Raw genomic sequence first — 13,285 nt, forward strand, 5'->3', positions numbered from 1 at the left:
AAAAATGCCCCACTTGCGCTGTTGTAGCTGATGTGCCACACCTTCTTCTCGACTGTCACAGATTCGACACCCCTCGAGCCACGTTGAGACGACGCCTACTCGAGCTGCGGTGCACGGACTTTTCTCTGGCCACTCTGCTCGGCCCAGTACGAGATCACACACAGCGGTCTGTGACCAAAGCAGTTCTGACTTTCTTGAGAGATTCAGGTCTGATGAACAGCCTGTGAACTCAGTCGTGAAATCTCATTCTTCTTCTGTGATTCATCTCATCATTCCTTCACTGTTTGTTAGTCATCTTTTTTTGTCATCTTTGTCATTAATCTACCTCATCCTTCTTTGATCATCTGTTAGTTTTTCGTTATTTCCAAATTCTTTTTCTTTATTTCTTATTTCTTAATTTTCTTCTTTTAATTCTTTCTTATTCCTTCCTATTTCTTTCTTTCTTTAATTCTTATCTTTTCTTTTTATTTATTATTATTTCTTATTTCTGGAATAGCAAGCCGACGTCCCGTTTGGCTGACCTTTCCCCGTTTTTTTTTTTTTTTCCTTTTCGTCTAATAAATATATCCCCCCCCCTTTTTAGCGTTTTAGCACGAGCACGCGCGCGTAATAAACCCCTCGCCTTTCGTTTAGAAATTATATCTCTTCTTTAGCCGATTCGAGAGATCTCGGCCAATTGACATCGTAAAATGAACACTGAAGTATTCTTTTTTGTGACAATAAGCGTGTCTGCATACGCGTCACAAAAAGGCAGGCGTACTCCTCCCGTCTTCGAACAAATCAGGGGAGAGAACGACGTCAGTCGACATCATGAATGGCTAGAGATTTGTTATGCGTCACCACCACCATATAGCCTGTTTTTTCTCCGTTCTAAATGTATACCAGTATAATTCGTTTAGTCCCTGCCGTTATATGGTCGCCCAGCCTCGACTCTCGCATTCTGAAATGGAATGCTGTATAAATAGTAATTTTCGCGAGGACCTATTTTTCGCGAATTTAAAGTCCCGCGAAATATCCGAACCAATGACAGAAAAATACGTGAACGAAATATATAAGGCATTTAACCCAGGACGCGGAAGCAACTTACGTACACGGGGTTTCTTACGTTATTACACTGCATTGCCTCGCAAAGTGTTCTGTTCGCCGCTGCAACTGCAGACAGTAGTCCCGCTTTCACGTACGAATCCGGCGGAGATGTAGGCCTCCCGTGATTCCAGTTCCTTGTAAGCCTGGATCATCCAGCAAGCCTGTATGCACTCTGCCACGCGCAGAGTAATTGTATTTGTAATTGTATCTGTAAAAGTTGTCGCATCACTATCGAGTACCAATCGCACCTGCTGGATGCGGTGACATGAATGACGGGAGACAGGGCAATTCGGCAATGGCACAGGTACAAGCCGAGCAGGAGCCCCTAATCGCTGCCCTTTCAGTCAGAACTGCTCAAAAGGAAGACAAATTGAACGAGTTGCCCAGTTTTGATACCTTTTATTAGCTTTTGCCAGGAAGTTCAAGGCGGAGGGCCTCGGTCGACGCACCGCGGTACCGCGAAATTAAGGTTCCGCGAATAATTGCCTGATCCCGGCTTCTCACAACTTCGCGAATTATTGAGCCCGCGAATTTAACCACTCCTAAGTATACTACGGTTTTCTCCAGATGAGGGTCTAAGCAAACCCTGAAGGTGCTCTTCATCATCATCACGATTCACAACACTTATGACAGCGCGGCAACACTGTATATGCCGATTACGAGAACAGGGGAGGGACGTATTGCTCGGTTACTTCTCCTGCATACACCAAGTCCGTGCAGTGAAAGCACGCTTCACAGGACGGGGCTACTCGTATAAAGGGACGACCACACTTTGGGCGCGTTAAGTCGCGGGTCCGGAGCGCAGGGAGCGTGCTCCTTTTTACTAAACGGGTCATCTCCTTATGCGGGGTGTGGTGCTCCCGCGCTCCTACCCATAAGTCTGAGTGCCTCTCGCGCTCTCCGCCCTCCTGTCCGCATTCACCTACGGCACCTCCTTTCCCCTCTCTTTCCCTTTCTCTCTTTTGCTTATAAACCCGGTTAGCTCCCGCTCAGGAGAGAGAGGGACAGAGTGGACGGGGCGCGCTATGTACAGCAGCTTCTTAACGCGCCCTTTGTCTGCGTGCACACCTGCATTCTAAAAACAGAACTTCATCACATAGCACGCTCTTAGCCAATCACCACCCCGAATGACATCGTCCTGCCCCTTCCCTGCCCCTTCCCTGCCCCTGCCCCTGGTTGGTTAAAAACGGGGAGGCGTACGCTGTTTTGGAACTTCTCGGCTGTTCAAAAAAAAAAAAAGGCATGCGGCCCCCGCTTTCGGGAGTTGTACATATAGGGTTGCAAATTTAGTATTACGGGAGTTACAAATCGGGAGTGATAAAGGTATTATTCTGTGTAATGGTTGGCCTTCACCGTGCTATGTGGTGAAGTTTTGTTTTTGGAGTATATGTGTCACTGAGCGCATTTGTTAGAGATCAAGTGCAATCCCGTCGTCTGGGCTTAAAACACAGATGGTGGTGGTGGTAATGGTGGTGATGGTGGTGGTGGTGGTGGTGGTGGTGAAGCGTCCCGCCGTTGTCGGCCTTACATAGGTGGGCAACGTCACGGCTGACGCCCTGGGAGAATGTGCGTCCTGGGCCGACTTCTAAGAGAACACGGTTGAAAACACAACTTCACCGCAAACACGCTGAACGCCAACCACTACAGAAAACGATATCGTTGTCGCTCCTAATTCGCAGGAAGCGCGAGCCATACGCCTTTTTGTGACAATAAGCGTGTTTGCGTAAGTGTCACAAATAGGCTTTCTCTTCCCACTTTCAACAAATAAGAAGATTGAACGACGTCATTCGAGACCATGCTTGGCAGGGTCGAGTTACGCGGTGAAGTTCTCTTTTAAGACCGCAATAATGAAGAGAAGATAAAAGATACAGGAAGTACAGGCTTTCCGTGTGGAGCTAGGATTGGTTGAACACGCCCCAGGGAAACTGAGACAGGGACTACTTTGCTGCAGTAATCTCCGCTCGTTGTCAGAAGATCCTTCTTAATCTGCCTGTATTGTTTTCTTTCCCACTTTCTATAAAGTGTGTTCCTGGTGGAATTACTATTGTTAGTTTTCTGTTCATGATGTCAAATCTTTACGTATTTCCTTTCAGTTGGAGGAACCATTGCCAGTGCTTTAACGAAAGAAAAGGGAGTATGCCGGTAGGGCTTGCGTAGTGGTCACGGATATCACGTTCTGAGTTGAGTTGAGTTTAGAACAAAAAAATGCTGAAATAGGCACTCATTACGAGAGCCGGCTACTCCAGATCACTTAGAAAAACAAAAATGGCTAACTGCAATGAGAAGAATGAGGGACAAAGATACTCAGTCAGTCACTCACACACAGTGTTATTCACACACACTGTCAGTCACACTGTGCCCACCAACTTTCGAGCCCGCGCAAAGTGGCACAAATTCCTGCGTGGCGTGGAACTCATTGGTTGTGATGATGTGGTGTGACTAGGGTTGTCAATCGGGATATCCCGAATCCCGAAATCCCGGGATCCCGGCCAATTTTTGACGTCCCGAAGTCTCGGGACTTCTTCCGGAAAATACCGCGATTTCGTGAGAACAAATATGACAGGAAAATCAAACACCTGTAGGTCATCAGGCAGAGACTCACTCCTTCGTGAGGAAACGGCACTTTTTATGACCAGAGGTGGCAGACAACCGCTGCCTCCACATGCGTACAGATATTTGCTGACTGTCGTTTCTTCTAGCGTAGAAGCTGAACGGACATTCAGTTCGGAAGCCAGTATTTGTACAAAAGCTCGCTCCCAACTGAGGGACACCACCCTCGACTGTCTGTGCTTACTCAGGTCGTGTGTTAATCATTGTACAAGGTGATACGCACGCAGCGACGGTGTTGTAAACCGTTTAGTGTTTCGTTCCTTTCTTTTCTGTATGTGTTCCTGTTCTTCATTCAAGTGGAATGTTACACCGTTTGAGGAAATTATTAAGTAATATTTCCTGTAATACTTCAACTGTAGCGGGAATGGCCTTCTTTTCACGCGCAACAGTGAAATGCAGGTAAATAAAAAAGAAGTGGCATATCATAGCAAAATAAATATATAAAATGTAACCATTTCGCCGTTACTATTTTACCAATCTGACTACACTGCGAATTTTTGAGTGTTTTCCTTCAGGAAAAGGTAGAATTCACAAAGCGCGCATGAACTGCGCAGAACACGCCGACGTAAACACTTGAGGTAGATGGACTTGGAAGTAGAGGCCTGCACGGCCCGCGGTGTCCGCGGGTGACCCGCATTTTGTTGCGGGTGGCGGGTATAGGTCTTCGGTGTCGTGCGGATGGCGGGCTGGGTGCGGGCGGCATTGTTTCGTATCATCATTCCTCAAGTCATAAACCAACACACATTTGCACCTTTTTGCCCCTTACGCTGATGTTGTCCAAGAAACCATGCACACAGACGTATCTAATCATCAGGCGTAGACCAGGGAGTATTCTGAGTTGGGTGCGGGTGAGCTTTTCGGAAAAAAATATGCGGACTGCGTGCGGAAGCGGGTGTAATTTGTAATGGGACGCGGTTTGCGTGTCGGCTGCGGATTTGCACACGCGGGTACGGCTTGGATGCGGGTCAAATAATTTTGAGCTGTAGGTATATCCACCCATTATTCAGCTACACACGTGTACAATATTAAATATGCATGACGTCAAAACTGCCTCGTCATTGCGAATGTTGTGCTCATCAGAGAGTGTACCAATAAGGTCATCAGATGTATGTATTCTAAAAGCGGGCTCGTCTTTGGAGAAAAAAAAATATGATAACGCCTTTTACTCGCCGCAGAAACTTCGTTTAGATGAAACGTTCTTGGCCTCAAAAGTGACTTCTCGAGTGCTCCATTAGAGGCCCTTCTCGAGCACTTTGCAACCGTGCGGCATAATGAGGACGATTTTAGTCGATTATCTTTTCTGAGAGCGCGCAAGCCGGTAAAGGACGGCAGCGTAGTCACCCTCTTAATTATGGCCAACGAGGGGCGCCGCTGCGATTATCATTATTGCGTGGACCAAAAAGGACAGGTAACGGGATTTCGTTAAAAACTCTTCGTAAGGTCACCCACAAGTGGGGTGGCCAGTCGGGGAAGTTCCAAAGCTACGTGGGACTCAGCATTGTCTTGCCTTATAAGCGTTAAGCTTGTTACATCGACGTCAGTGGGCTCCTCCGCTTAAAGGAGTATAGAGGGCCATAAAAAAAAAAGAAAAAACCTTCAGACTAAGACGTCTGATCAAAGTTTGTGTGTCATTTTACCGAATAGCGCATAAGGTTTTGATGTGTCCAATTTGTTTCCCCCCCAAAAAAAAGAAAAACAGAAAAAAAAACTCACATAAACATGGCTCCGCGCGTTCACCCTTAACTCGCCACTCCCGGTATAATAAGGAGGAGAAGTATGATGCCACGTCACCGATGCCGTTACAGGGGCAACCCATTCTGGTTTGCTGGTCAGTAGGAGTCAGCGCCCTGTGGCTTTACCTCAGTAAACCAGTTTTGCCAGTTCTCCCGAAGAATTGGGGATAGAAGGAGAGGAAGAATCATGACCCAGCAGAGAGCAATGCTTTTTTTCCGAACCCCGAACATCCGAGTAGCAGACGACAGCGGAGTAGCAGGCAACATAACTATGGACCAATAGACCTCTACATGTTTGTAAACAAATGACGTCGTAGTGTTCGACAGCGCCACGGATTTGGTAGAGTTGAACTACGTTCAAAGCTAGTGGCGAACAAGGTCGCGCCCAAAAGCCATGGTCTTGAGGGGATTCCGATGGTCTCTGAAAGGGACACGACCTCCGCGGTCCTACTTTTCTGTCAATAGGAGGCAGCGAACAAATGCCCATTCGTGGAACCCAGCTCTCCCCTTCCGATCTGTTTCGGTTTCGGTATGTCTACCAACGTCATGATGACGTTTCTCGGGTAGAGGTTTATTGGCGAGCGTGGTCCCGGTAGTGTCAACGCGAGGTCGCAGGCAGATCACAGGCTGGTTCTGCTTCTCCACGGCCGTTGCGCACGGTCGCTTTTTGCGGCGTACTTTAAATTCAGTTTCCGCGATAATTATGGCTATATGGGGTGAATTAATTCTTATGGTACATCTTACTGGCCTGCTTAGCAGTTTTATACAAAGTAAAAACAAGGTGCTAAAAATCATATCTGTACCACTGTAAGTTGATCGTCTTGCAAAACGAAACACAAATGTGCAAATAATGAGTAGCCAGTTTTTCTCTAACTGAAATTATTTCTACTATAATTGGATTGGAAACGAAAAATAATAAGGTTAGTGTCGCTGTACAGAAGGGAAGTCTGGAGGGGAAGTCATAAGTCTGTGAAGGGGCTCATTATTTCATTCCTCACATCGCCATCAGCAATGAGGGTAGAGTATGGTCCCTGGTATGAAACTCCCCAATATGAAAATCTTAAAAAATAAAGTAGTTATCGTTACGAAGTCTAGAAAGGCTAGCCTAGAACGCTTACGTGGTTAACTGTACGCAACGATCACTAGGGGTTTCCGGGTTTAAATATGGGGAGACAAGGGGGTGGGGGATATATTTATTAGACGAAAGGAAAGAAAACGGGGGAAAAGGTCAGCCAAACGGGACGTCAGCTTGCTATTCCGCAACAAAAAGAAAAAAATTAATGAAGGTGAAGAAAGAAGAAGAAGAAGCAAATAAATAAAAAAGAAAAGAAGAATGAAGATGAAGAAAGAAGAATAAAATAAATAGAAAGAAAAGAAAAGAACGAAGAAGAAAGAAGAGAAGAAGAATGAAGGTGAAGAAAGAAGGATGAAATAAATAAAAAAGCAAGTAAAGAATAGAATTGGGAAGTAAAGGATAGACCAACGTAAAGGCACGCAGAAGCATAAAAGAATGGAGCTGCAGATGAACACCATGGAGACCACTTAGCTCCTGAAGCCGTCTAGTTATTCGAAGAAGAAGAAGGGAATGAGGAAACCGGAAAGAAAAACGGATATCTTAAGGGTAACCTCCATGGAGCGAATTTCTCGCAACGAAGTTTGCGCGGCGGACTGCGCCACGCGCGTTCCGCCGCCAGTTGTTCGCCGGCACCAGCTCCATGGGGCGAAAAAAACAGCGGTCGGCGTGGGGGGATAGTCATGCTCTGATGTGGCTGTTGCCAGAGTACAAGGTGAAAGCTTTGTGAAATCAGTCGCTCGAAAACTATACTTAACGTAACAAATTTTGCAATTAAATCCAACAAAGGGTGTGTGCAGTATGTACCGAAAGGCATATTCAATATTGTGAAAAGAAAACATGTTTCGCAGAGATGCCTGGCATTCTAGGCGTGCGGTGCAGTGGGCGAGCAGACGACAGCACTACCATTGCAAGAAGAAGGAGGCGATTCACGAGACCGATTGCACGAGAAGTAATGATGGCGCAGTTGGACGCCCAGTTCCAATCGCCTGTGTCACATTGGAAGATACCAGTAACCGCAGTGGACGACCGCGTGCAGACGACAGAGCATACCCCATGGGCTCCCTGCGAGAGCGCCGAATCACCCAGTCGGCGCTGCTCCATTTCCTGAAATCTACAGGGCTGATCCAGCGACTGTAGCCACACCCTGCGATTCACCTATCACCCTCCACCCACTCATCAGCCCCATGACACACACATAGACCATCATCAACTGCCACCCAAGCAAAAGCCCACCCACCCCGGCCTGACCGGCCCACCCCCCCTTACCTCTCCCACTCTCACCCCCTCCCCTCTCTCACACTCACCTTCTCTCTCCCCCTCTCTCCCCCCCCCCAAGCGAGTGAAACTTGTCGCCGACCAGGCAGACAGACCCCACTTGCCTTCCATCCTACGATACTCCACCACCACCACGACAGAGCAGCGCAGCTGGCGCAGATTCGTAGCGGAAGAGTGCTTTGATTGGCGAGCCTCGTGTTCATCCGCAGTTGACGCTTCCAGAACCCTTTCACCACCACCACCACCACCACCACCACGCTTCCAGAATTGCGGACGCTGGCGAAAATATCTGTTATGGACAGGTCGCTGGCGAACGCTCACATTTTTGACGCCTCGTGCAGGGCGTCCGACACTGAACGAGGTTCGCAGCTTTTTCGCAGTACATTCACTCAATGGATCTGCGTGTGTTTGCTGTGTACGCTGACAGAGAGATGCAGTACTTCTGTGTACTTTTGTGCTGTGTTTGCAGAGCCCGCTGTTGCAAAAGGAGCGATAGGCGTTGCATGATCCTGAAATAGTTATATTTTGATTACTGCGCCTTGCGTTGCCTTGAGACACAGGTATTTCAGCCGCTCACAGCATCAGTCAATAAAACGGAATAAAGCATACATCCAAAGACTGCTGTAAAATATTTCCACGACATCCAAGTGAACACAAAGTCTTGGCGCGTGGCGACACCACGAAGAAAAAGTGGAACTTAGCGGCCACACATACTAATCAAATTTACGAGTCTGATTAGGACTATCGGCCTAATCGCTTGCACGCGTTAGGTGCTGACGATGGGTATGGGAATCCTGGTATGGGGATTGTACTGTTAAGAGAGCGCACGGTCAGCCGTCGGTACAGATCCACCTGAAGCCGGCCCAACGACACACACTAACCCCTAACACGGAATAAAAAGTTGGAGCCTACACTTTAAAAACTGAACTTCACCACATAGCATGCTCTGCGCCAACCATTGCCACGTATGATAGGGTTATCCTTCCGATTCGAAGAGAGGAGGTGTTTCAATTTGGATATACGATAACTACGGTGACGATATAACTGACACAAAAAGGCGTATGCCTCCCTTTCTCCTCGAATCAGAAGTGGTAACCCTATCATTCGTGGTAATGGTTGGCACAGGGCGTGCTATGCGGTGAAGTTCAGTTTTTAGAGTGTACAGCACAGGGCGGCAATGAGTTCTATCCAATGATGAAATATGTTCTGCTGCATGGATATGCTTGCAAGTTACCAAACATAAATGCATTCACACATGCTATTGACGCTTTCGAGAGCAGATACCGTCTTGAAATGAGTTATCGCTAGCCTCAACCATGATTCTACCTCGAAGCTGCCCTAAAAGCACGGAGGTTCAGAATAGCCGACTCAAGGCGCTTTCATGCCCGCCACACTCTAAGAAAGGAGTGTGTGAAAGAGCGGTAACTTCTACGGTTACCACCCAGACGCTATGTTTACATAGCGTCTCATTCTGATAAAGGGTGTAAAAGGGTGGTAAAAGCAATTATCATATATCTAAACTGCTACAAAAAGGCGTACGCCCCCCCTCGCTCGGTAACCCTATCATTGGTACACCCTTAAAAATGAACTTCACCGCATAGCACGCTCCAAGCCAACCGCCATCTCGAATGATATCGTCATCTGCCCTGATTTGTTGAAAACGGGAGGCGTACGCCTTTTTTGTGAAAATTATGAAGGGCATAAGTGTCACAATAAATGCGTACGCCTCCCGTTTTCAACAATTCTTGGCAGATAACGATATCATTCAAGAAGATGGTTGGCTAGGAGCGTGCTATGCGGTGAAGTTCATTTTGAAGGGTATAGGTGGCAGGTAAGGCTTTGCCACCTTCTAGGCACGACATATGCGATACCTCCTAGTATAACTGCGCCACCCTTTTTTCTAAGAGTGCATCTCAAAACCCAAACTGCACTTCAAGGTTTTGGTGCGCACTCTATTTTTCGGAACTAGTACGTGTGGGGCCCATCAGCTGGCTTGCGTCGCTTACGCGGCCAAGCGAGAACCTGCTCAGCGTATCGTCCATAAAAAAAAAGGGGGGGGGGAACACGGACAACAAAGGTTTTGTTTACGGTACCACTTGTTTTTACTACGAACGCCGCGATATGTTCACAAAAAGCCTTTTCTTTATATCTTGAATTATTTTCATTTTGTAAATCTGGGCCCATTTGCATGAAAGTTGAGTTCGAGTCTTCAGACTCAATCTCAATAGCTTCGCTTGCAGCACGAGCAGCGAGCGTGTGCTCAATGCACTGCCAAGGCTATTGTGATCTGTCGTACTCAACTTGTTCCACGAGAAGTAATGATGGCGCAGTTGGAAGCCGAATCCAATCGCCTGTGTCACATTGGAAGATACCAGTAACCGCAATGTCCTACACACACACTCTTAAAAATGAACTTCACCACATAGCACGCTCCTAGCCAACCACAATTTTGAATGATATCGTTATCTGCTCTGATTTGCTGAAAACGGGAGGCGTACGCCATTTTTGTGACAATTATGAACCGCATAAGTGTCACAAAAAAGGCGTACGCCTACCGTTTTGAACAAATCTGGGCACAGAGCGATATCATTCGAGATAATGGTTGGCTAGGAGCATGCTATGCGGTGAAGTTCATTTTTAAGAGTGCACACACCGCGGAGAGCACGCCTTCGCTTAATTCGTTAGACTGTCTTAAAAGGATACTTCGTAGCGAACGGGGGAAAAATTGCTGCACATCGTACACTCTTGAAAATGAACTTCACCGCATAGCACGCTCCTAGCCAACCATCATCTCGAATGATATCGTTATCTGCCCTGATTTGTTGAAAACGGGAGGCGTACGCCTTTTCTGTGACACTTATGAACAGCATAAGTGTCACAGAAAAGGCGTATACGCCTCCCGTTTTCAACAAATCAGGGCAGATAACGATATCATTCGAGATCATGGTTGGCTAGGAGCGTGCTATGCGGTGAAGTTCATTTTTAAGAGTGTAGTTGGTGCATAAGATCCACAGTATACCCGCCGTCAACTTTGTCTCTTTCTCATATGACGGATTACACCTCAAGTAAGCTAGCAATCAAAACGAAACAGGAACGTGGAGACGAGTCGCATAAACTTTCCATAAACTTCGCATAAACTTTGCATAAACATGCCACGCCGGTCGTAGCCGCTGTGTTGCATTCTCGAAACAAAACAATGGACGAAGGTTCGAGATCTGATCACTCAGACACAGATGGAAAGAAACAGCAGTCACCTGCTTTCCTGCGAGTCAGGAAACAGCACAGAAGTTGGTATGACTAATGCACGGTGACGTTGGCGGATCAGAGAAAGGAAGTAGAAGTACTTGCATCGAAGCTCGGTGGGAGCCGGACTTTTTTAAAATTTCAAAAGTCGTTTTTAAGATCCCACCTTCGTTTTCAAGTGAGATAATTCACAGCGGTGTTCAGTTCGCGTAAATGATTGTGGGAATACGGCAAGCTTGAAGAAATCCATTTTGTTGCGATGTCTCCCTTTAACTTCTGCTCCTTCCTTCTTTCTTTGTTTTATTTTCTTTTCTTTTTTCAGGAGTGAAATTTGCCCCTTTGCCTGAGCAGGCAGGCCTCACTTCTTCTTCTTTTTCTTATTTAACACCCACCCCCGTACTCACCTTTTATGCAAATGGCAGCTGGGCAGTTGGTCGTAGCGGTTATGCAAGCGAGGAGCTCAAGCGCGCAGCTCTGCGTCACGAAAACTGCATCCATGAACGGCGCTCGGGAAGAGACAGTTGCGTGCATTACTGCCCTTCCGTTTTGGGCGCCCTATTTTAAACACCCCGTACTGAAACTCTCTATTGATTCAAGCGTTGTCCCTGTACCTAGTCAATGGCAGCCAAATAAAATGGAAACTTGCGAAGACAGCCCTTTCAGGAAACCAATCCAACTTCTTATTCAACAGGCTTGACTCAACGAGAACTGTCTGACGCAACATACTCGGAGATAGTATCTCGCACAAACGAATGCAAAAGCTGGAGAAAAGCATTGTGTTTATCCCCGTCGGAAGCTGTTCCTTCGCCGGGCTGCATACTATAATGAGCGGCGCGACTGCTGCGAAAGGCATCTGCATTGTGAACGCGCAGTTCTGGAATACTGAATGCCTTTTAATACGTTTCTCTTTTCATTCATTGAAAGATGTCGTCGAAGAAGATTTTAGCCGCTTTGAGGAACACCGAACCAATGCCTCTGCTTTTTAAAACGTCACCCTTTTTTGCATTTTCTTGTGAAGGAACCTGGAGCAATCGTTTTTCAATGCTTTCGGTACACAGTATACGTCTCTCAGCAGGGGAGAGGGTAACTTTGGAGAAACCACGTGACAAAGTGTCTGCCCACTCACAAGGCAGCAATGAAGGGTGTATTCGTAGACTGCGGTCTAAGAAAAAAAGGTGTAATTTGACTCCTTTGGGGGACTAAATGTATTGCCACAAAGATTAGTCCCTTTTGCGAGTAAATGCACGAGAGGAGTAAATGAATGTCACGGAGTGGGGACTACATTTCACGCTCTGTTCTAATAGGCCAATGTACATAATTCGTGTGCATGCATGAAAATGCTTTGAAGTAAACCGTAAACCGTGACATATCGAATGATATAAAATCTTGCAACACACAAAACTTTCGTAACAAAGAACCGGTAACTATTTCTTCATCTGTGCGGGTGGAAAATTGCTAAGTTACCTAAGTTATATAGCATTACCCCATCAACTTCACGAACAGAACATATTTACGTGGACTGTTGCGTTCACGAGACCATTTGCGAAGTTCAGTGACTGTTGTCCCGTCGAGACTGACGAAGGTTAGGTCAGGAGACGTCTTTTACGTATTTAGGTCTCTTACGTATTTCACACGTTGGAGAGTACGGTGCGGTGAGCAGGTGGCAGGTTCACCGTGACGATTATTCCTGCGTGAGTGCAGTTCCTCGTACGAGATGCCCTGTGACGAGTTGGCCTCCTTGACGAGTTCACCTATGACCAGTTGGCCTCTGACGACCGGGCTTGTGACGAGTTCTCCTAAACCCACTCCACAGTTCCTCTACAAGCACCTGTCTCAAAGTTGCCGAGCATGCGATGTTTCTCTGACAACTGGACTGATGCTGTCACGTGACAGTTTATTTGATTGAAGGTTGGCTACAAAAATATGAAAATTATATATATCACACGAGTTCAGGTGCACGAAGTGGACATCACTCTTTGCAGATGTTCATGAACATCGTTCTGCACGGTGATGGTGATGGTGACGTGATAAAGTAAAAAAAATGGGGATGCAAGTTTCGACGAAGTCAAACTGGCTTCCCCAGTACGCTTACACGCAGAAAGTGCACACAGAAAGTTACACGCTTACAAGGAGATGATGAGATGATGACAAAACAAAGAGATGATGACCAGAGAAGAACATGGATGATGATGAAGTTGACCATGCAGTTCATAAGTTTCGACCAAGTGAATGTAGAATGCCGGAATCGCGGACATCACGCAAT

The sequence above is a fragment of the Ornithodoros turicata genome, chromosome 7 (genome assembly GCF_037126465.1).
Source record: "Ornithodoros turicata isolate Travis chromosome 7, ASM3712646v1, whole genome shotgun sequence".
In the NCBI taxonomy this organism is placed as follows: domain Eukaryota; kingdom Metazoa; phylum Arthropoda; class Arachnida; order Ixodida; family Argasidae; genus Ornithodoros; species Ornithodoros turicata.